At 38.5% G+C, this 26,681-nt stretch overlaps 1 protein-coding gene across 3 annotated transcripts in view; it reads right to left on the reverse strand.

The window, feature by feature from the left end:
- Mtus2 (microtubule associated scaffold protein 2) overlaps positions 1 to 26,681 on the reverse strand; it is a 577,850-nt gene that overhangs the window by 486,916 nt on the left and 64,253 nt on the right. The gene's annotated exons all lie outside the window — the stretch shown is intronic.

Genomic DNA, 26,681 nt, shown 5'->3' on the forward strand with positions numbered 1-26,681 from the left:
CCTTTGCTCTCCCTCTTCCATCCATCCTTCTCAGCCTGTAGTAATCACTATTACATGTGCAGATCAACATTTTTTAATTCCCACAAATGAGAGGAAACATGCAGCTTATATCTTTCTGAGATGGGTGTATTTCATTTAATGTTCTCCAAGTGCTTTCATTTTGCTGTAGATGAAATGATTTCATTCTTCTTTATGCTGAGTAATAGTTCATTGTATAGCTACACTACATTTTCTTAAACCACTGATCCAGTGCTAAGCATCTAGGTTGATAAGCACCCAGTCCAGCTGTTCATCTATATGATCCAACTGTTCTGCTTCTGGGTATACATCCGAAGATAATGGAACCAACATACCAAACAGGTATTGTGTTGAGCTTTAGTTCACTTACATTTAAATTTCTACCTGGGTTTACGATTACTGTAATGGAAGGCTGAGGTCTGCTCCTTTTCTGCAGCTTCCATGGGGCCTGGTGCAGACATCAAAACTAAGAACAGCTCAAGTTTTTTTCTGCTTTGCCAAGAACTTAACTTCACCTTCATGGACCTACAGGAGGTCAAGCAAATTTTCAGGCTACATGTTTTCAAAAAGTTATAAACTCTCTCCACTGCCTAAGCAATCCCTTGTAAGTAGGCACTGTTTGTTCATATCATTGAATCTAAAAGAATGAATATCATTCTCTTAACTGCCTGAATTAACTTTGAAGTTATATGTTTCCAAATTCAAGCTATCTATAATTTTCTTTGGACCAGAATACTTCAAAATACCTTTCTGTATACTAAAACTCCAACAGAAGCACAACTTATTATCAAAAAAAATTTAGAAAACTCAAATCAAATCTAGGAAAGACTGCAATTGCATTAGCATAGAACAATCAAAGGCCAGGATGATGTGTTTTGGGGAGAGTAGCTGCCTCGTGGGGTCCTGTGACAAAGCTGTGTTCTCAGGGATCCACTCTACGTAAGATCCAGGGGCAGGAGAGCGTAGCTGGGACCACCCCCACATGTGAATGAGAGCTTTGCCTTCCTCCCTGATTTTCTAAACATAACTTGGCATCCTCCAGATTGGAAGATGATTTCAAGAGAGCTGTAACTGACAGATGGATTTTAAGCTCTTTGAAATGCTTTCATATGTCCCAATCCCTTTTTTTCTATTTTAAAAATGTGTCATCTGAGGTGTTTTTAATTGCCATATTACTGTGGCCTCCAAATTTGATATTAATCATAAATTAACCATTTAATTAATATCATTGTACATAGAATGCTTAATTTAAGCATTAAGTTAGATAACAACAATATACTATATATTCTCTAAAAGCTAGAAGGAAAGACTTCGAATGGTTTTCCCCTGAAGAAATGATACACGTTTGAAGATATACTTGCCCATTCTGATTTGAATATTAAACCATGTACATATACCAAAACATTACATGGTACTGTATAAATATGCAAATTTTAAAGGCAAGTTTCATTGTGATATTTTCATACATATAATGTACTCTGATCAAATATACTATCCTCTCATACCCTAATCCCCTTATCCCTTCTTAAAACAATTTCAACAGGTTTTATTGTTCTTTCTTTCTTTATTTTTTTTTTGGTCAGTTGTGGGGCTTGAACTCTGGATTGGGCGCTGTCCACGCGCTCTTCAGCTCAAGGCGAGCACTCTACCATTTGAGCCACAGCACCACTTCCGGTTTTCTAGTGGTTTATTGGAGATAAGAGTCTCATCGACTTTTCTGCCCGGGCTGGCTTTGAACCGAGATCCTCAGATCTCAGCCTCCTGAGTAGCTAGGATTACAGGCGTGAGCCACCAGCACCCGGCTAGTCTTTTTTTCATACATGCATTTAAAGTACTTGGATGATATTCACCTTTGTTTACACTCTGTTGCCCCTTCCCCTCCCCACTGGTAACTGCCCCCCTCCACCAACACAGCTGTTTCTCTGTCCTATGAGTCTTTTTCCAGCATGTATTAATTATCAGAAGGATTTCACCATGGTGCGTTATATATGCATATATTACACTGTAGGCAGACTGACCTCATCTTGCTGTCTCTTTCGCAGTCCTCCCTAATCCCTACTGTTCAATAGCTTTCAGTGAGTTCCTTTAGGCTATTTCAGCTTCACTGTATTCATTAGATTTAAAAAATCTTAAAGCCAGGTGTGCAAATGATCCCAAGTTTTCCTACTTAGAGCCTATTAGTATCCTGTGCTATAATGATTTTTATTGGTTTTTAGGCAAAACATGCCCTCTACTATAATTCGTTGCACAAATGGATCCTGGTTTTTCACTTCAACCTGCCTCCGTCAGACATTCAGGGTAAAATTGTGTTGCACAGTACAGCCTGGGCAAGGCACAGAAGCTATTCTATGCAGTAAACTCATGACCATGGGGTGTTAGCTGTACTTTTGTAGGTTTTGCTCACGAGGGACAGTATTAGTGTGGGCCTGCCGAACTGTAAAACCTTGAGATTCTCAGTTTCAGAGGCTGGATCTTTCTAAGATGGTACCGGTCTGGTTTGGTACAGTTGGGGCATGTCCTGGCTTGCAGAAGCTTGCCTTCTTGCTTTGTTCTCTCAAGGCAGAGAAATTGAACTCCAGTCTCTCTTCCATTTCTCTTAAAGACACAAATCCCATGGGCAGGGAGGCTACTGTCATGACCTCATCTAAGCCTAATTATTTCCCCCAAGGTCTCATTTCTAACACCATCACATTGATGGTGTTAGGGCTTCATTTGGCAAGCAGGGAGAGAGGGATAATGGCATGGCAGGGATAGGGATGAAGAGCAAAGTTAAATGGCAAGCTATGGCCTGGCAGACACTGAAGAGTTCAACAATACAATCTTACATTTCAGTTCCCACCACAAACCTACTCAAGGTGGTTTTTCTCACTATTAAAAACCAAGGTGTGATTTCCTTGCCATACATATAAAATGTCAAGTTTTTAGCAATGGCAAAACAATGTCTATCTGGCTCCTAGATTGTCACCATATTTCTTTGAGTCCTAAAAATCTGCAAATGTGCACATGGTAGATACTAAGCTTCACAATTCATGATAGAAATAATTATAATCATGTTCTATTCAGATGGAAAGTGTGTTTAACCCATCTTCTCACAGACATCTGTAGCTTTAAAAACCATGTAAATGGATGGTAGTTCCATATTCAGACAATTTTTTCCTGATGTTTTAGAAATCTAAACTCTTCCAGGGAAGTAGTAAACAGAGTGTCTTGGGAAAGCCTTGTGTTTCATGGGCCACTTCTGTCCCTGTATTTCAGAGAGTCTCAGAAATATTCACTATTAAACCTTTGAGCAATTACCAGACCAAGCCAAAACTATTAGAAACATCCATAATGAACCTACAATATAGCCCATACCTGGTAGCTCCAACACACATCCAACCACAAATTGCGTTACTTGATCGATATCTCTGCCACACAGCAAAACACTGTCATTCTTACCATTCCCTTGGTCCTTTCCAGATGTCTGCCCTGCGCCATTATCAACATGCAACAGGTACAGAAAGAATTCCTACAACAATCTTCAAAGCTCCAGATGCCAGAACTAGCATTCTTCCAGATTTTTTTGGTTCTTTATTTCTATGCAAATACCTATTTGACTGACTGGTAAGTAGTTTCTCAAGCTAGTTTCTCTGTTCTAGTAGTTACAACCCTTGACTCTGACTCAGCACTGACACATAGTGGCCACAAAGTCTTCGGTGGTTTCCAATTGCCTAAAGAATCAAGTTTAAACTCCCCACCTGATATGAAAGACCTTCTTTGATGCATTAAGGTTATTTGTCTCCTGCCCCATAGATCACACTAGCCAATGATGACAGATATCCTGTCTTCACATTCCGTCTAACTCTGTTTCCTCCCCCAAGAATGCTCACCCTCCCTCCCCAAACCACTTCAGACAGACCAACCCACATATCTAAATACATAAGTTACACAGACTAAAAGAAATGTGATTTGAAGCTGGGCATGGTGGCTCACACCTGTAATCCTAGCTAATCAGGAGGCTGAGATCTGAGGATCATGGTTCAAAGAGAGCCCGGGCAGGAAAGTCCATGAGACTCTTATCTCCAATAAACCACTAGAAAACCGGAAGTGGTGCTGTGGTTCAAGTGGTAGAGTGCTCACCTTGAGCTGAAGAGCGCAGGACAGCGCCCAATCCCAGAGTTCAAGCCCCACGACCAACCACAAAAAAAAAGAAAGAAAGAAAGACAGAAAGAAATGTGATTTGTACCAGGAAGCTTTCTTTTCTTTTCTCTAGATGGAAGTAAGACTCTCATCCTATGGGATGAATTGTAGACTTCAATAATGTTTCTCCTATGTTATTTATCACTGCCTAACTTATCTCCTCATCCTGCACTTAAGATTTGCTGAAGGATGATAAACTCTAATTCTTGTCTGGAAAATGTGTTTTATGTCATAGAGTCTTACAGAAAATGAAGAGAAAAGAAAGAGAGGAGGGTGAGGAAGAAGGGAAGAGAAGATCCAGGACAATCTCCAAACCCATCAACCTTTCATCCAATGGCAAGGGATGATTCTAAATATACTCACAAGCAAATTAAACTAACAACATGCACAATAATCTCCATTCTCAAGCATAAACTCACTACTAATCTCAGCAAATATTAGGTACATTTTGCTACAAAATATACTAGTTTGGGATTAAGATACTTTTAGAGTGGATCGTTCCACAAGGATAACTTTGTCATGCCTCTGGGCCCTTGAACTTGCTATTAGCTTTGTCCCAAGGCTTATCTCTCTCCTCTCAGCCTGGCAACTGTTTAGTGAGAGCCCAAGATGGCCCAAACACAAGCTTCTTCTTAAAGCTTCCTCATCCCTCATACAACATCCCTCCCTGCGCAGTTTGCTCAGCCAGTACTTGTCTCTTGCATTCTCCATGCCAGGCACTCCTTCAACATTGGGATATAGACCTCAAGGAGCCAGCCCTTCCACTCTGCTTCGAATAGAGTTTGTCCCTGCAAGGCTGAAGCTGAATTTTTCCTACCTTCTTAATAATCAGTTCAAAGTCAAAATTTGATTGTCATTGTGGTGTTATTGGAAAGGCAGGGCCTTTAAAAGGTGATTGGGTCATCAAGAGGGATTACTGCACCACTCTCATTACTGGGTCAGTTACTAATAGAGTGGATAGTTATGGAATCTGCCCCTTGTGTTCTCTCTCCTCTACACCATGCCTACCTGTTTTTCTGACTTCTGTCAGTCAAGGCAAAAGAATTTTAACAGATACAGCCCCTAGAGTGATGACCCAAATTAGACTTCTTGTCTTTTATAAATTACTTGTTTCTGTCAGGTTAAAAAAATTCAAAACAAATGGAAACACTCCCTTACAGTGTTTAAGAATATAGGCCAGGCACTGGTGGCTTATACCTATAATCCTAGCTACTCAGGAGACTTAGATCTGAGGATCACAATTCAAAGCCAGCCTAGACAGGAAAGTCAGAGAGGAAAGTCTCTGAGATGCTTATTTCCAATTAACCACCAAAAGAAGCCAAAAGTAAAGCTGTGACTCAAGTGGGGAAAGGCTAGCCTTAAGCAAAGAAACTTGAGGACAGTGTGTAGACTCTGAATTCAAGTGTCAGGACTAGTTGAAAAAAAGTTGAACATTTCTTTATGTGTCTGTTGGCCATTCTTATTTCCTCTTCAGAGAAGTCTCTAAGTCTTTAGCTCACTTCTTTAAGGGGGGGAGTGTTTCTTTGAGGATGTTTTTGGGGGTATTTAATTTTTTGAGCTCCAAGTATATTTTAGATATGAGGCCAGAAAAGAAATGCAAAATCCTGTAAAGTCTCCAGCACAATAAGAATGGATGGTATCCCTTAATGACAATGACAGGAGGAAAACCCAATAGATGCGTTGTCTACATCTGATATATTCTGACGCTCTATTAGACATCCCTCTTTCTATTCTTTCCACTTCCATTGTCTTATTTGAGGTTTTCACTAATGTTTCTATGACTATTTTTATTTGGCTTACAAAACATTTAGTATAACTCTGAGATCTCCAATATTATGAAAAATAATAGTGATACATGATCCAAAAAGACTTCATTTATAAATGTGTTAGAAACAATCACCTGAAAGAAAAAAAAACATTTGAATTTCTTTGTTGCTTTGTATGTCCCTCCCCCATGGTATAACCCCTGCATTCACTGTATTTGAGGTTGGTATAATTTGTGGAGGGGAAGGGAAAAAACAAATCATTTAAACAGGGATACAGGTGGATCCATTGCAACAATGAGATGTACAAGTCATTATGTGGAAAAACGAACTTTACAACTTTGGTGGGGGGAGTGGGGAGGATTGGGGGGGGGAAGAATGGGAAGGGATGGGAAGGGGAACCAAAGGAGGAGGCTACAATGCTTGATAAGAAATGTACTCATTATCTTGCCCATGTAATTGTAACCCCTCTGTACAGTATTTTCACAATAAAAAAAAGCCTTCATTTATTAAGAACCCATACAAAGCTAGGTAACAATGGATCACGCCTTCTAGTTTTAATAGTCTGTGATTCTGACTTTTATGCATGTGTTAATTATTTGGAAATGAACACACCATCTAGTATAAAAAGTTGGAGATAAATGAGGCAGCAGCAGTAGCTAACACCCGTGATCCCTACCAACTCAGGAAACTGAGATCTGAAGATCAGATCTCCTGCCAGCCCAGGCAGGAAAGTCTATAAGATTCTCTTTTTGGAGGAGGCAACAATCCTTAATAAGAATGTACTCATTATCTTGCTCATGTGATTGTAACCCCTCTGTACAGTATTTTCACAATAAAAAAACTTATTAAAAAAAAAGATTCTCTTTTTTTCTATTTCCAAGTAACCACCCAAAAGACAAAAATTTAGCCATCTCTCAAATGATAGTCAGCCTTGAGTACTAAAACCTAAGGCTAGCACCCTGGCCCTGAGTTCAAGTCCCAGTACTGGCACACACATAAAAAAAGAGAGCACAATGAAAGGTAAGTTCACTTGATTCCAGTTCATTTCCAGCAAGCTTCCCAAGATGTCTTAAGTCTGCAGTTCTAGGGCTTAGCGGGAATAATGGTTATGGCCACTTTGCACTTGTAGCTTCAGCATCTGAGAAGATACTAGGTGTTTGTAGGCTCCAGATGTTCCTAAAGCCTATGAACACCTGGCCTCTCCTTTCAGTTTCCTTCTATGCAAGGGAACAATACAAGATAGGCCAGTCAAGCTGGTCCTGGTAAAGCAGGAAAAGCTGACACTGCCAAGGGTAAAAGAAAAAAGACTCTGGGAGACAAGACATCTGTCTTCAATTATGTAAAAGGCTGTAATGGAGAAGAGGGACTAGGGTTGATGTCAAATGGTAAAATAACTCAAGGGAGCAAGCAGAGCTCCATGAAGGTAGCTACGCTAAGTAAGGGTCACAGCTGGCTAAAATGGATGGAGAACCCCTGATAGCTTTAATCCAAGACAACGTAGGAAATTGTCCATAAAAAAAAAATCATGAGACCCAGTGCATGTCACAGAAAAGCAGAGGCTCCCATTAATACAATGCATCCAATCCCAAAGTGATCTTTAATTTAATGGTTAAATATTTTCATGTTTATTAACATATATAATTAACAGTAGCTAACATTTTCAGAACACTTGCTATGTGATGTAACATTCTGATATTGCTTTTCTTTTCCATTTAATCTTCATTAAAAAATTATTATAAGAGATGGCCACTAGTGGTAATCAATAAGGAGGATCAAGCAGGAGGATCTCCTGAAGATTTGGATTTAAAGCTAGCATGGGAAGACAAATCTGAGAAACTCTTATCTCCAATTAACCAGAAAAAACAGAAGTGGAGGTGTGGCCCAAGTGGTACAGCACCAGCCTTGAGTAGAAGAGCTAAGGGAAAGCATCTTAGCCCTGAATTCATGCCCTAGTACTGCAACCACACACACATACACATATACACACTCACTCACACACACACACACACACACACACACACACACACAAACCCTATGAAACATTATATCATTGTTGTATTGTTCTTGGGGAAATAGACAAAGAGAGATGGGATATCTTGCTTAAGTTACTATATTGCTTAGAATTTTTCTGCTACTACCTCTGAAACAAAACACTGGAATGCAGGTGTAGGAAAATGCCTATAAGACTCTAACACTACGAGAGAACTCTGTGTCCTGTACCACTCACATGAACCTCACACTCACACTACACTCAAAAGTGGCAGCTACTGAGCAATTCCAGACTCACTATGTCTACTCTTTGAGGCTCTTATCTTCCTCATACTCATTATTATGAAATCACTGTAAAAACCACAGCATTTGAGGATTTAATGTTTTTCCATGTCTTTGCAAGCACCCAGTACTCCGGCTCTAAGATGGAAAAAAGCACCCTTTCTTTTGTGCACAGCATAAAACACTGTTCTCTGTGTAATATGAATGTTACAATTAATATATATACAAGTGAGTAGATGGGACCCTTAGAAAAAGACACACACAATTCAATTGAGCTTCAATAGAACTTCAGAAACAAGCCCTTCAATGGGCAGAGTTATCACCTGATAACTAGGCAGACCACCCAAACCTGTGATAATTGCTATGATTAGAAAGCAGCCTTCAACCAATGTACTGAATGCATACCTGCCAGCCTGACACTGGCATGGCAGAGAAAATGAATGCTGCCATGGAAATGAGTTTAATGACTCTTGGGTAAGCAATGCATATCTTATTCAATCATCTTGGCAAGTCAACTAAACCTCTAAATGGCTTTGATTTTGCTTCCTTTTGAATAGACTGCCACTCGCATGAGTCACGCTTCTGCTACTGATGCCAGCCCCAAACACACTCAGAAGCATAGGAAGAGTTCCACCTCCTACCAGAAAGCCCAGAACAAGTGAACAATGTTCCTGACATCATCATCTTACAAGGCATTAAGAAGAAAATTAAAACAAATGAATTCTGAGAAGCACTCTCAATAAATGCTAATTACTTCCTAGTAGATTCTTGGTTGTTAAACTTCAGTATCAATTACAATTTGGAGAGGAAGTGGAATGGGGAGGTCAAATTAGCATACCGTTTTATCTCTTTTTCTTCAGTCCTTCCAAATTCAGTGCTCCATTTTCTTTGCCCTGGCCATCAATAATGTAATTTCACATATAAAGAATGAACTCAAGGACTGATTGTATTATCTCAAGGAACCAATTCTCCCTCAAAATATCTCTTGCTTTTCAGATTTTACAAAATCCTGTAAAGCTCTCCAGCACAATAAGAATGGATGGTATCCCTTAATGTCAATGACAGGAGGAAAACCCAATAGATGTGTTTTCTACATCTGATATATTCTGACGCTCTATTAGACATCCCTCTTTCTATTCTTTCCACTTCCATTGTCTTATTTGAGGTTTTCACTAATGTTTCTATGACTATTTTTATTTGGCTTATAAAACATTTAGTATAACTCTGAGATCTCAAATATCATGAAAGATGAGAGTGATACATGATCCAAAAAGACTTCATTTATTAAGAACCCATACAAAGCTAGATGCTGATGGTTCATGCCTATAATCCTAACTATGCAGAAAACTGAGATCTAAGACTGTGATTTAAGTGAGGTTGGGTAGGAAAGTCCATGAGACTCTTATCGCCAATTACCACCAAAAATCCAGAAGTGGAAGTGTAGCTCAAGTGGTAGAGCACCAGCCTGGAACAAGAAAAGGAACAGGGAGTTCCGGGAAGATGGCGGAGGAGAAGCTGGAATCTGAACAAGCTCTCGCATAGAAAGCAGTTTGAGAGTTCCAGTGAACAGTCCTAAGCCAGAGAATCACACCAAGTGTGCCATCACAGGACAGAAAGTTAGACAAGAGAGGGAAAGCCAAGGCAAGAAGACACATCTGAGTGCTTACCAGCCGCCGCCGCAGCAGTGGCGGCAGGGTCGCGGCGGAGACCGCAGCCGGGGCCATACCCGAGTGCTCACACAGAGAGTCCGGGACGAAGGAGCCAGACGCAGCGGGCGAGCGGATTCTACTCAACACCAGCAAGAACCGACAAGGAGCGGACATCTTCAGCCTGCAGTTTGCAGACCAGAGACGACCCAGGATCCAAGACTCAGCGTGAGTACAAGCCCGACATCCTCACTCATTCTCAGGGAGCAGAGGAGGGAAGGCCACCCCTCCCCCCCCAGCACCGCTGATCTCCATCTTGGATACCGACAAAGCTCGGAGGAGCTGCCAGCTCCAACTCAGGCCTTGGAATAAAACGAGTCATTTAGCAGGTCACAAGAACTTAACGGCGAAGTGACCTGCCAGACTCAGCTCCATCCAGGGAAAAGTCACCCAGCTCAGGCGCCAGCCATTGGAGTGGCTTTCCTCACTGGGTAACCAGAGCCAGAGGCTGCCCCTCCCTCTAGCAGCCTCCACAATCAATTGAAAAACAGAAACCCTGAGAATGGCTCCAGGCTGGGCTCTGTGAGTTTTTTCACAAAATAGCCCCAGGGAAAAGCTACTGATTGTTGAAAGGCCTCAACTCTACCCTGAACCTAGCCTCACCACTGCATCCCCCTCTTTTGTGATTCTCAAAGCAGATCACCCCCCCATTAAATTAATCTGGGAGGGGGATCTCAAAATCTTGGGTAAAGCAGAGCATTTTTCTGCCTGTTCGAACAAACTGACTTAAGAAACCAATATAGTAAGAAACCAATCAAGCCACAGGACCTCAAGCTGACCAGAGACTCCAACAAGAGGGAGATACAGGATTCTTCCCACCCCTGCGGAAAAAAAATCAAAAAAAAAAAATCAAAGAACTTTTTTTTTCTTCTTCTTCTTTTTTTTTTCTTTTTTTTTTGGTACCATATATATATATATATATATATATATATATATATATATATAATTTTTTTTCCTTTTCTAAAAATTTTATTAATATTTAATTTTTGCCTTTTTTGAAAAAATAATTCTTTTCCAGTAACTTTTTTTTCTCTTATAATTTTTATTTTAGGAATACATGAATGTGTGTTTTCCTTTCTTTTCTTGGCTTCTTTCTCTTTTTCTTTCTTTCTTAACTATCTTTTTGTTTTTGTCTAGCTCTACTTAACTTCTGATCTTTTTTTTCTCCCTTTCTTATCCTTTTCACCCTTTCCTCTCTTTTGATCTTCTTTATGTGACTTAACTCTTGTCCTGCACATCCTCAGATAAACCCGTAGTTAACTAGTACACCCTATCCCCCATTGTGTACACACTTAATCCACAAATTTATTACTCAATTCAAAACCTCTGAGACTTAAATTCCTTAGTAGCAGTACTACCTCTTTATACCTATATAATATTTTAAGCATTTTTTAAAGTTTTTCACTTATCCTCTATGTCCCTTCCCTTCTCTTAATATACTCAAATTCCTCTCTAAATAGATGGTCTTTTAATCTCCATAATAATATTCATTTTTACGTTTCTACTTTTTTATGGTCTCTTTTCATTTCCCTTTCCCTTTCTTCTTTTTCTCTCTCTCTCTACTTGCATCCTACCCAACCTATTTCCTGCATTGGGATTAGGACATAGTTAACTCTCCCTGTGCCTCCCCACACCAATCTATTCCTATTTTTTACCCACATCTCTCCCTAACCCTAATAATTTCTGGTTTTCCAAATTCTTCTCTGCGGTTCGAAGCCCATTAACATATAGTTGTTTGATGTTGAATAGATGTATCTGTTGAACTAGATTGTATCTGTAGACTATTGACTGTACAAATGCAAACTTTGATGGATGGTTGCCTTAAGATAGTGTTCTAGCACAAAATGGGTGCTATTTTCATCTCAAATGGGCAGAGTAAGCTGGAAAAACAGAAGAAAAATGGCAAATCCGGATTATCTCAATTCCCAATCTTGATAATCAGGGGTCAGAACAGATAATGAATAATCCAGAGGAGAGTTCCCAAATAGCTCTACAAACACTGCTGGCAAACATGATAAATGAGAAGTTTGACAACTTACAAAGGACTCTGTATGAGCGTGAAAGGAAGAGAGAGGAGGCATCCCAAAAGATTATACAGGAATATCATAAGCGTGAGGAAGCTACTCAAAAACTGATACAGGATTTGCGTGAACAACTTGAGAATACTCAAAGAGAAAGGGAGGAATGGCGTGAGCAGGCTGAGAACACTCAAAGAGAACTGCAGGAATCCCACAAACGGGAGGAAAGAGAACTACAGGAATCCCACGAACGGGAGGAAGCTAATCAAAGAGTAATTCAGGAATTGAGAGACCAGGTAGAGAATACACAAAGATCACTAAAGGCATTCATGGAATCCATTAACAAAGAGCTGAAGGAAGTCAGGGAGACCACAAAGGGAATGCTGAAGGAATGGGAGTCCAAAGAAACCATAACCAATCAACTAAGTGATTTGAGAACAAACACTGAACACCAAATTAAGGAAGTAAAGAAATTCATACAAGACCTAAAACAGAGCTTCAACGAAGAACTTGAAGCCATCAAAGCTGACCAATTAGAAGGAAAAGAGATAAAAAACAAAGTAGAGAGTCTTGACAGCAGGTTAGACCATGCAGAAGATCGAATCTCAGGGATTGAAGACAGCCTAGATATTATAGAGAAAGAACATACAACCATCCAAGACAAGTCCAAGAAATATGATAGATCTATCCAACACCTGGAAGACACCATCAGAAGGCCTAATCTAAGGATAATGGGTGTAGAGGAGCACCTAGAAACAGAAGTTAATGGTCTAGGAAATTTGTTTAACAGGATCCTAGCAGAGAACTTCCCAAACATACAAAGAGATAGGCCTATTCAGATACAAGAAGCTTTTAGAACCCCAAATAGACCAGACCAGAATAGGACATCCCACCATCACATTATCATCCACACAGGATCAACTCAGACCAAGCAAAAGATCCTTAAAGCTGTCAAGGAGAAAAGGGTAATCACCTATAAAGGGAAACCAATTAGAATCACCTCAGATTTCTCAGCAGAGACAATCAAAGCAAGAAGAGCCTGGAATGACGTATGCCATGCCCTAAAAACAAACAACTATCAACCAAGAATACTGTACCCAGCTAAACTCTCCTTCATAACTGAAGGCCAAATAAAAACCTTCCATAGCAAAGAAAAATTGAAACAATACATCTCCACCAAACCAGCCCTGCAAAAGATTCTTAAAGATGTCCTACACATAGAAAACCAACAAGACCGCAACAAAGGCCAAGAAACTGCACCCAAACTGAGAATCCTAGAACCATAGGAAGAACCCAGTTTTTGCAGCCCCCAAGAAGGTGGATAACATGGCAGGAACTCCCAAATACCTCTCAGTCCTATCTCTTAACGTTAATGGACTGAACTCTCCAATTAAGGGACATAGACTGTCTAGTTGGATTAAAAAACAAGACCCTTCTATCTGCTGCCTGCAGGAGTCACATCTTGCCCATAAAAACAAACACATTTTCAATGTTAAAGGCTGGAACAAAATCTACCAAGCAAACGGCCCCCATAAACTGGAGGGAGTTGCAATCCTAATATCAGATAAAATAGACTTCAAATTAAAATTCGTGAGAAGAGATAAAGAAGGTCGCTACATACTAATTAAAGGATCTCTCCTTCAGGAGGATATTACAATTCTAAATATCTATTCGACAAACAATGGAGCACCCAAATTTATCAAAGAAACACTACTTTCCCTCAAATCCCATATAGATCCAAAGACATTAATTGTTGGGGATTTTAACACACCACTCTCCCCACTAGATAGATCAACTTGGCAAAAACTCAACAGAGAAACCGCAGATCTAAACAGCTGCATAGATCAACTAGACTTAACAGACAACTACCGAACATTTCACCCAGCAGCATCAGAATACACGTTCTTCTCAGCAGCACATGAAATGTTTTCTAAAATAGACTACATTTTAGGCCACAAAACAAACTTGTCTAACTTCAGAAGCATTGAAGTTATACCTTGCATCCTCTCTGACCACAAGGGAATAAAATTAGAACTCAACACCAAAAGCCAACAAAGAAAGTCCGGCATCACATGGAGGCTGAACAACACACTGCTGAATCATGAGTGGGTCATGAAAGAGATTAGAAAGGAAATTCAAATGTTCATGCTATTCAACAAAAATGAACACACAAATTACCAGCTCCTCTGGGACACAGCAAAGGCAGTAATCAGAGGCAAGTTTATAGCTCTGAGCTCCTACATCAACAAATTGGAGAGATCTGAAACTAACAATTTAATGACACATCTAAACCTCCTTGAAAAAGAGCAGCAAGATAAACCCCAATCCAGTAGACGGAAAGAAATAATCAAAATTAAATCAGAATTAAATGAATTAGAATCCAAAAAAAGTATAGAAAGAATCAAGAAAACAAAGAGTTGGTTCTTCAAAAAACTTAACAAAATTGACAGACCCTTAGCAAATCTTATCAGAAAAAGAAGAGAACACACCCAAATTAATAAATTCAGAGATGAGAATGGAAATATCACCACGGAAACAACCAAGACTCAGAACATTATAAGGGAATACTTCTCAAAACTTTATGCTAATAAGTTTGAGAATTTGACAGAAATGGACCTTTTCCTAGCAAATATTGACATGCCAAAACTAAACCAAGATGAGTTAAACTATCTTAACAGACCCATATCAAGCACTGAAATAGAAACAGCAATAAGAGACCTCCCAGCTAAGAAAAGTCCAGGACCAGATGGTTTTACAGCGGAATTTTACAAGGCCTTCAAAGCAGAGCTCACACCAATACTCCTCCAACTCTTCAATGAAATTGAAAGAGAAAGCTCACTACCCAACACATTCTATGAAGCCATCATAACCCTCATCCCAAAACCAGGCAGGGACTCATCAAAGAAAGAGAACTATAGACCCACTTCTTTGATGAACATTGATACAAAACTTCTCAGCAAAATTTTGGCCAATCGACTTCAACAATTCATCCAAAAAATCATACACCATGATCAAACAGGATTCATTTCAGCGATGCAAAGCTGGTTCAATATACGCAAATCAATTAATATTATTCATCACATCAACAGGAGCAAGAACAAGAACCATATGGTTATCTCAATAGATGCAGAAAAAGCATTCGACAAGATCCAACACCCCTTTATGATGAAGGTTTTGGAAAAACTAGGAATCCATGGAACATTCCGCAATACAATAAAGGCTGTATATGACAAACCTAGAGCCAGCATTATACTCAATGGTGAAAAACTAAAGCCATTTCCTCTTAACTCAGGACCAAGACAAGGATGCCCACTCTTTCCACTTCTCTTCAATCTAGTATTAGAATGCCTAGCTACAGCAATAAGACAAGATGCAGACATAAAGGGGATCCAAATAGGGAAAGAAGAAATAAAACTCTCCCTCTTTGCAGATGACATGATCTTGTATTTAAAGAATCCCATAGACTCCACTCCCAAATTACTCAAGCTGATTCAAAACTTTGACAAAGTAGCAGGTTATAAAATTAACCCCCCAAAATCAATGGCTTTTCTGTATGCCAACAATGAGAAAAGTGTGGCTGAAATTAGGAAAGCAACTCCATTTGTAATAGCCCCACAAAAAATAAAATACCTAGGAATTAATTTAATTAAAGAAATGAAGGACCTCTATGATGAAAACTTTAAAATCTTGAAAAAGGAAATCAACACAGAACTTAAAAAATGGCAAAACCTCCCATGCTCCTGGATTGGAAAGATTAACATCGTGAAAATGGCAATACTTCCCAAGGCTATCTAAAAATTCAGCGCAATACCTATCAAAATTCCAACCTCATTCTTCAAGGAAATAGAAGAGGCAATCCAAAAATTCATATGGAACAATAAAAGACCCAGAATAGCAAAAATGCTCCTCAACGGAAAGAACACTGCTGGAGGAATATCAATACCAAATTTCAAACTCTACTATAAAGCCATAGTAATCAAAACAGCTTGGTATTGGCATAAGAACAGACCTCAGGACCAATGGAATAGAATTGAAAACCCAGAAATGAACCTACAGACCTATAGCCATCTAATCTTCAATAAGGGAGCTAAAACAATAGAATGGAAGAAAGACAGCCTCTTCAGTAAATGGTGCTGGTAAAATTGGTTAACTACATGTAGAAAACTAAAGCTAGATCCTTATATATGATCCTGCACCAGAATCAACTCCAAATGGATCAAAGACCTTGAACTCAAAGCAGACACTCTGAAAACATTACAGGATGGAATAGGAGAAACCCTAGGTCTCCTTGGCTCAGGCCGAAATTTTTTGAATAGAGACCCGGAAACACAATAAATCAAAGAAAGGTTGCACAAATGGGATTGCATAAAGTTGCAGAGCTTCTGCAGGGCAAATGACATAGCTAGCAAGATCAATAGAAAGCTCACCGATTGGGAGAAGATCTTTAGTAACCATACAATGGACAAGGGTCTCATATCTAAAATATACTTGGAACTCAAAAAATTAAACCCCCCAACAACAAATCCTCAGAGAAACAACTGCCCAATAAATAAGTGGGCGAAAGACTTAAAGAGAAACTTCTCTGAAGAAGAAAGAAGGATGGCCAATAGACACATGAAGAAATGTTCAACATCCCTAGCCATAAAAGAAATGCAAATCAAAACAACATTGAGATATCACCTCACCCCAGTTAGAACGGCAAAAATCAAGAACTCTAACAACAACAGATGCTGGAGGGGATGTGGAAAAGAACCTTACTTCATTGTTGGTGGGAATGTAAACTTGTTCAACCACTTTGGAAAGCAGTATGGAGGTTCCTCAAAAGACTTCACATAGAACTCCCCTATGACCCAGTAATCCCACTTTTGGGCATTTACCCAAATGTTTACAAACAAGACCACACTAAAGCTACCAGCACAACAATGTTTATTGCAGCATTATTTACCATAGCTAAGATATGGAACCAACCCAGATGCCCCTCAGTAGATGAATGGATCAAGAAAATGTGGTATATATACACAATGGAATTCTATGCCTCCATCAGAAAGAATGACATTGCCCCATTTGTTAGGAAATGGAAAAACTTGGAAAAAATTATATTAAGTGAAGTAAGCCAGGCCCAAAGAAACATAGGTCCCATGGTTTCCCTTATTTGCAATATCTAGTATATGTAAGAGTCAAGCGGAAAAGATCAGATAATGTGATGTCAGGAAAAAAAGAAAAGGAACAGACCATGGGCATGCACACACACACACACACACACACACACACACACACACACACACACACACACACACACACACACACACACACACACACACACACACACACACCAGACAAATATACAATGGTCAATAGTACAAACCAACAATATAGAGAGATACATTCATTCTGTCAGGTAAGACAGGGATAAACAAACTTTCATGAAATAATAGCAGAAGAGCTGTTTGTTGAAAATATCAAGAGGCTGGAAAAGATGTTTGGACCAGAAAATACCACAAAGGAATGTAGAGCACAAGTCCACTTGCTATAATCCAGAAATGGCAAAGTGGGAAGAGACTTAGCATGTTGGACACATGAACTCCATCGTACATACACCTGGGGAAGACTCCAATGAGGCCATGGATTTGTCATGAATTGGTAAGAAGGAAGTAACTTCCTAGAGCACATTGAGGGCAAAGAGCAAAGTGACTCCCTAGGAGGGAGTAAATAAAGCATGCGGAAAAGAGGTCTCAGGTCCTAGACCTGGGATATCAAAGACCTTTCCATACACAGCCACACCAGCAGAAACTCATTCCGACTACAGGACCTATAGGCTCAGGCACATGCCCCGAGACTCCTCACTCATCCTATCTTTACCCAATACCACTTGGGTCTCAACTCTAAGGTTGAAAGTTTTTTATTTAGGGACCTTTCCAGCATCCCCATGCTCAGTGCAACACACAGAGTGTGGTGTGTAATCACTTATTTGAGGTCCATCCTCCTCTCATTGGACCATTCCTGCTTTGTCCTCTGCATCCAGCATGAGCTGTTAGCGTAGACTCTCCATGCATACTTTCTAAGTAAATGGTCAGAGAGACGAGATAAAGTCAGGTATGAGCCGCACCCAGGGAGCCCAAAAGGGCAAGGGTGTCAGAAAGACTCAATAATGTCAACACTATCCAGACATTACTGACCTCCACTGGATGTCGAAGAACCTAATGGGGATGATTAAACTTCCTAAGGCAGAAATTCAATAGACCAACCACTTGAATCCAACCCCTTCAATCATAGCATGTTCTCCACACAATAAAGAACACCTTCCTTTGCCAGTCCCAGAGCTTTCTGCAACACAAGTACATTTCAAACCTCTACCCCCTTGATCTCTATCTTGAACTTTTCGTGTCTCATAATTTACTTACTATTGCTGACCACTGTAAATAACTCTTACCAGCTGCCCAGCCAACTGACTTGCCACACCTGACAAATACTTCAGGCCTTCATCAAAATCTACCTAATAATGACAGTTGTGTTGTGCCATGTGGTGATTGTTCATCAGCTGAAGTCCTAAAGCAGCATTGGTCTCTATCAATCATGAGTTTCACACACTTCTTAAAATTCATGTGCATTGTGTCTCCATTAATTTATCATCAAGTTCCTGGAGAGCAAGAACCACACTGTATACTATCTCCTGTCTATTCAGCATGACTGTTGTCCAGTGACTCAGGAGGCAGGAGAATTATGAGTTCTCAGACGATCTAGGAAAGGTTAGTAAGACTTTGTCTCAAAAAAAAAAATAATAAAAACACATTTGAGGCATGCCTCCAATGATAGAGCATTTGCCTTATAAGCATGGGTCCATAGATTCAAATCACTCAGTATCAGCATGTTACTGTGATTTGTGCATAGGCAATACTCATTTCCATGGGGACACTCACATTTCATCCAAACCTGAGCTCCTGATATGTCCCTCTCTCGTTTTCCTATCCATCACATATCCAGGACTTTACCTGTTTATCTACAGACACCACGGAGCTTGAGACAGTTCTTTATCTCACACCTTGTGTTGAATTTATCAGCAAGTCCTGTGGCCTCAAACAGATTATCATCAGAATCTGACTCCTTCTCTCTACCATGATGGCCCATCACCTGTCTCCATGATCTCCAGCTCACATGGTCACAGTGCATCTAAATGGCTTCTTCACCAGGCACTGGTGGCCTCACGCCTGCAATCTTACCTACTCATGAGGCTAAAATCTGAGTATCTTAGTTCAAAACCAGCCCCAGAAGTAAAGTCTGTGAGACTTATCTCCAATAAAATCTACTTAAAAAGCCAAAAGTGGAACTGTGGCTCAAGTGGTAAAGCACTAGCCTTGAACAAGAGAAGCTCAAGGACATTACCCAGGCTCTGATTTCAAGCCCAAGTGACTGGCACAAAAAAGAATTTTTTAATGATATCATCACTTCTTTTCTGAGCCCCTGAGTCTTCTGACAAGCTCTTAACAAGAGACCCTTCTGATTGTGGCCCCAATATTCTGACCTCAATCCCAGTTACCCATCACCCACCAGTAACTCTACACACACACACACACACACACACACACACACACACACACACACACACACACACACACACACACACACACACACACACACACACACACACACACACACACACACACACCAGACATATTCCTAACCCAGGTGTGAAGAAATTCTGTCCACCCTGTGTGGAATGCCCTCTCCAGCAGATCTTTAAGGCTCATCATTTGCAGGGTACCCAGTGTGTGGTGAGCATACTGAAAATGTCATACCATCCCAACAGGCTATCACCATTCTCTCCAAAGATTCCTCTAGGAGTATCCCTATCTTGCATATGCCTTACTTATTTTCCTTGATCTTGGTCTTGCTATATCCTCATTCTCCACAAAACTGCCTCAGACCAATAAAATATATAATAAATATTTATTAGATACTTACCAAACCTACAGCTATTTATCTGCTCTCTAAAACACAGTAGTTAATATTTATCTTTAAGACTGATCTAAATACTCTATACTATAAATACTCTCTGCTCACAAACCAGGACTATCCGGAGTTAAATATCAATAAAGGTGATATAACCAATGTCCTCCTTAATTTGGCCCCAAAGTTTACTCATGGTTTACACACTCTGTCTTGCAAATAAGCTGGATCCTAGCTTGGCCTCTCACTAGCAGTCTGATCTTGAGAAAGTAATTACTACTGTTTCTGATCTTGCATCTTCTGGAGAACACATAACAACCCCCTTCCCATGCCTCAAAAAAAATGTATGCAAGTATAATGGTAGTTGGAGTACAGGGTCCCATAATGCTGATCAACTTCAACAACTGCTTTCCCTTCCCTGTATCTCCAAAGGTAAACCCTAGCAGTCCATTCCTCTGTATTACCAAAGTGAAACTCTGAAAAACACATGGGATGGCAGAGCAAGGTATCAGAATAGAAACGGCCCCATTTTTAACTCTATGAATGAGAATACACAGTTAACAACTGGGAGATTATTGAAATATAGGGTAGTTTTTAGTGCTGGTCCTGGAGCTTGACCTTGGGGCATGGATGCTGTCCCTAAGATTTTCCACTTAAGGCTGGCACACTACCACTTAAGCCAGCACTCCACTTCTGGAATTTTTGGTAGGTAACTGGAGATGAGTCTCACTAATTTTACTGCCTGAAGTGGCTTGGAACCTCAATCTTTAGATCTTAGCTTTTTGAGTAGCAGGATTACAGGTATGAGCCATCAGCAACTGGCTGAAAAGTTGTAGAAAAGAGTGTAAAAGTCATACACTCTACCCCCTCTAGCAAGGGGAAGGTCCTATTACTTGATGGTGGGCGTGAATGAAGAGCATTATGTCTGTATCTGGGATATATCTGGCCTCTAAGACTTGTCTCCTGGTTACATGTGTTGGTTGCTGAGAACTCCAAGCCCAGCCCTTTAAATTACATGATTTTCACAGCCTTCTCTCGCCAACACATGGAAGAACACTATTGAACATCACCTAAGCACTGAGATCAACCTCCAGGAACTGCCTCCCTTCATGGGTCTGGCACCAAATAGTGAGGGCCCCACATCCAGACCCTAGGAATCACAAGCCTTCTACAGCTTCCTCTTCACCAGAGGGAGACAAAACGTCTGGGAATGGTTGGGAAACACTGATACAAGCAGCAGAGTCCCTTAGTCCCTCAGTTCTTCACCTCCAAGTGCAAAACTCAATATTCTGTTTAGCCCCCAACTTGATGCAGTCAGCTGTCACCTGTAGGCTTGGACACAGTTGCCCTGAGGACACAATCTGGGAAGCTCAGCAAGTGGGAATTGCCTAGCCAAGAGGTTACAAAACTTCCTGCAGTCTGCAGCAGCCCCCAGTATACAAAAGGAACATTCTATACTGGAAACAGCCAAGCAGTAGACAACTGACTCTTCCGTAAGAGAATCTCGTTAATTTTTCTGGATTTCAGCAGTTCTGGGAATCAAGCCCAGGGCCCTGAACCACATGGGTAAGTGATTTGCTTCATACCCCAGTTTGGTGGTATGAAATAGCACCTCAACCCAGTGCCTCAATGGTCCTGAATAATGAGAATATTTTAACTGAAAGACCACAGGTGAATAGAATTTTAAGCAATATCTTGACTTTCAGGTGTAAAAATTCCAGTGTAGAAAGACAAGAAACATGAAAGAACAAGGCAACATGAGAAACTAAAACTTGAAAAAGTAAACAGCTCCATAGTAACAAATACTAATGATAGTGAAGTAGATGAACTCTCAAAGAATTTTGTAAAATTATTACGTGTGATCAACAAAATTGAATAGATACCTGAATGAAATCCAAGAAAACACAGAGCTGAACAAAATAAAGAAGACAATGAGAACAAAAGAAAAATTCAATAAAGATATAAAAATTATGAAAAAGTCACATTAGAACTCTAGAAGTAAAAAGTTCAATTAAGAAAATACTTAGCTTTGGAATTGTCACTATTAAAAAACCCTTGTATTACTATATATGTACACTATATATTATTATATATTATATAATATATTATTTACTGCTATGTAATATAATATGTAGTAGTATTATATAGTACATTATATAATATATAAAACATAATATCGATATTATAGATTATATAAAAATATAATCTATAATATATTATATAATGATATATATGTATTATTATATGATGCATATTATATAATACATCGCATAATATATGCTATTAAATAAAGTTAAAGAACTAAACAAAATTCTGCAAATAAATAAGATAAAATTTTCCCAGTAGACGAGAATTAATGGATGACCCAGTGTCAGGGCTAGAAGACAAGGTAGATGGAGAAGAACACCTAGATGAAGATAAAGAAAAAGCAGAAGACATATGAATAAAAAATGCAAGGCCTCTGTGATTTTTTTAAAAACTTCAGACCTACAAAACAGGCATAGAGAGAGAAGTATAAACAAAACACATTGAGAACAAATTCAATAAAATGGTAGCAGAATATTCTAATTGCTTTCTAGGAGGTCTTAAAAACAACCTCCCATTTACAGATTGATGACTGTGTTGCCATTTTGTTTTGTCTGTATCTTCCCATTTCTTATCCCTTGTTGGTTATATGGGTTTTCCCCACAACTTCACCAAAGTATAGCTTAAAACACTGAAATAATTTGAAGCTTTAAAAAAATGATAGAAGATATCATTCAAAATCTTGGGAAAGTCTACAGATACAAAAGATTGTTAGGGGTCCACACAGATAAGACCAGAAAAGAACATTCCAAATCATACTACAGTTAAAACAATAGGCATACAGAACAATAAAAGAACATTTGACAGCTGCAAGAAGATAAGTACAAGTCCTCTAGAATGCAACTTCCTCAGAGAAAGAGCAAGTTTCTCAACAAAAACTCCTAAAAGCCGGAGGGCCTAGAAAGATGATTTTTTTCAAGCACTGGGAAAAAATAACTTCCATGTAGATGACTATATCTACCAAAGCTACTCTTCAAAATTGAAGGACACATTTATAAAACCCTTCCATGATAAAAAAAAAAAAAAACTAAAGCATTATTACTAATCAGCACTGCAGAAAGCACTTAAAGTACTTAAGGAATCCTACAAAGAGAAGTGGAAGACAAATACAACCACAAAAATACAGGAAATAATTTAGTAGGTGAGTAGATGAACAAATAATGTATAAAAACAATCAAGCACAACAAAAACAACAATATGGCAAGAATTATTATTTACTTTCAACAGTAACTCTGAATGGTAATGGTCTCAATTCTCCAGTTAAAAAACACAGACTAGAAGACTGACTTCAAAAACAATACCCAACAATTTGTCGTACTCAAGAAAAGCATCTCACTGGCAAAGACAACACAGGCTGCTTACAGAGAAAGCATGGGTTAAAAAAAATTCTCCAAGCAAATGGAGCCTGGAAGCAAACAGGATTAGCTATACTTAATCTAACAAAGCAGATTTCAAACAGAAATTAGTGAAAAAGATACAAGAAAGGTCACTTGTATTGACAAAGGGAAAAATCTATCAGGAAGATAAAATCATTGGAAACATATACTTTAGCACACTTAATTTCATAAAGCAAAAACTATTGGACATATAGTCACAGATAGACTTCCACACAATAAAAGTGAGTGACTCAAATCACCAATTCTCATGAATAGACAGGACATTTCAACAAAAAAAATCAGAATTAAATGACTACATATATCAAGTGGACCAAATAAACAGAATATTCTATCTACCCACTACAGAATACATAATTGTCTCAGCAGCCTATGGAGGTTTCTCCAAAGTGGATCATATTTTAGGATATAAGTCAAGACTTAAAATACAAGAAAATTGATATAATTTCTTATATGGCATAAAATGGAATAAAACTAGAAATTAATTACAAGAGAACTTATACAAAGTATACATACAGGTGGAAACTGAACAATTTGATCAGTGAATAAGTGAAGAAATAAAGGGAGGAAAATTATTTTTAATAACTAGAGTCAGTGAAATGAGAACACAACATATCTGACCAATAGACATAGTAATAATAGTGCTTAGAGGATACTTTATAGCTATGAATGTGTTAGTTAAAAAAACAACAGATTTCAAATAACCCAGCAATATACCTCAAGCTCTTAATTAAACAAGAACAAACGAAATGCAAAATCAGCAGGCAGAAAGAAATAATAAAGTCATAGCAGAAATTAAAATGGAGATTAGTCTCCATTTTAAGAATAAATTAAGTTTTAAAAAAAGCAGATTCTTTGAGAAGATTAAAAACTTGACAAACTCTTAAACTAACCGAAATAGAGAGGGAGAAGACCTAAATTAATAAAATTAGAGATGAGAAATACTGGTGAAATTTCAAGAATCATTAAGGAATGTTTCAAACATTTATATTCTGATAAAACAGAAAACCTAGAAAAATAAATTTCTAGATACATGTGACCTATTATAATTGAACTAATTAAAAACCACCTAAACATTTATATAACATGTCCATGGGATTGAAGTAGTAATAAAGACTCTCTGCACAAAGAAAGTTCATCACCGGATGGATTAACCATTCAAGAAATAACACCAATGCTCCTCAAAGGATCACATGAAATAGAAATGGAAGAAACAGGCTGGGCGCCAGTGGCTCACACCTGTAATCCTAGCTACTCAGGAGGCTGAGATCTGAGGATTGTGGTTCAAAGCCAGGAAAGGCTGTGAGACTCTTTATCTCCAATAAACTACCAAAAACTGGAAGTAGTGCTGTGGCTCAAGTGGTAGAGCACTAGTCCTGAGCTGAAGATCTGAGGGACAGTGCCCAGGCCCAGAGTTCAAGCCCCATGATGGACAAAAAAAAAAGGAAGAAACATAAGCAAACATATTGTATGAAACCAGTATTATCTTGATTCCAAAACTAGATAAGAGCAAAATAAGAAATTTATAGACCAACACCTTGATGGACACAAAACATGGAATTCTTAATAAAAATACTTGCAAACTGAAGTCAGCAACATTTCAAAATGATCATACATGGTGATCCAGTTGATTTCATCCAGTGATGCAAGGATTTGACATATACAAATAATAAGTGTAATACAGCACAGAAACAGAATCCAAGACAAAAATCACATCATCCTCTCAATATAAGCATAAAAAGCCTTTGACAAAATTCTATATTCCATCATGATAAAATCCCTAAAGATACTAAGAATAGAAAAAACTACTGCCACATAATAAAGGCTATATCTGATAAACCGAAAGCCAACATTATACTAAATGGAAGATAGTTGAAATCCTTTCCTCTTAAGTCAGGAATGAGACAAATGTGTCCACTCCTCCACTCTTATTCAATATAGTGCTGAAATTCCTACCCAGATAAATGAGGAAAGAGAAAGAAATAAAGGGATGAAAATAGAAAAAAGTTAAATTACCTGTGTTTGAATCCCATTTTCAGTTAATATATAAAAATAATAACCAATTTGCCAAATAAATTAATTCAATTTTAATCAATTATTTTGTCAAATAGATTTTGGAAAGATAACACATAGAGATTAAACATCTCTAACTTAAAATTCCAAAATCCAAATTCACAAAAATCCAAGTGGAAAATTCCACAAATGACCTCATGTGACAAAACACAGTCAAATGCAGATGCACTAAAAATACAGTTTACAAACTGGAATGTAACTCAATCATATAGTGTATGCTTACATTCATGATGCTCTGGAGTCTAACCCCTGAACAACAAAAAGAATTGAAAAAATAAAGCCAGTATATTGGCTTCATGTTCTATATTTAAGATATATATGAAACATAAATAAATTTAATGTCTACACTCGTATCTCATTCCCAAGATATACATACACTAATATTCCAAAATCCAAAAAACAAAAATTGAAGTCTAAAACACCTCCTGCCTCTCAAACTTTGTATAAAGGATACTCAATCTACATGTCAGTCAGGCTCAAGAATAGCATAGATATTAACACATGCTGAGATTGAAGGCCATGTCTGATTCACATTTAAATCTAGTTACATATAGCAAACTTTCAGAAATTAAAATTACAGACTCATGAATTTAATTAAGGAAGTAAAACGTTGATCACATTTGTAATGAATATATAAATAATCTAGATGCATTAATAATTTATCAGATCTTACAAGTTACAGGTAAATCATCATCTTAGTCATATCTGGCAGTACCATATGACTAAAAGGATTTTGAGAAACTATGAAGAGAAAAAGAGCTGGACTTTAATTCAGTATAACTTTGGGCAAGTTAAGTCACTCATCATCCCTGGACATTTTGTTTCACGTGTATTAAATAAGAAATGGGCAAACCTTTATGCTAACAAACTTGAGGATCAGGAAGAAATGGAAGAATTTCTAGCAATTGATATGCCCAACTAAACCAAGAAGATTTTAAACCAACTAAATAGACCCATATCAAGTAATGAAATAGCAATAAGAGACCTCCCATCCAAGAAAAGCCCAGGTCCAGATGGATTTACAACCAAATTCTATAAGGCCTTCAAAGGAAAACTCACTGCAATACTCCTCAAATTCTTTAATGAAATTGAAAGTAAAAGTTCACCACTAAATTCATTCTATGAAACCAGACAAAACCCACACCCCAAATCTACAGAAACTCATCAAAGAAAGAGAACTATATACCCATTTCTTTGATGAACATCAATGCAAAACTTCTCAACAAA

This window comes from Dipodomys merriami, unplaced genomic scaffold (genome assembly GCF_024711535.1).
Source record: "Dipodomys merriami isolate MVZ:Mamm:240054 unplaced genomic scaffold, mDipMer1.0.p SCAF_6, whole genome shotgun sequence".
Lineage (NCBI taxonomy): Eukaryota > Metazoa > Chordata > Mammalia > Rodentia > Heteromyidae > Dipodomys > Dipodomys merriami.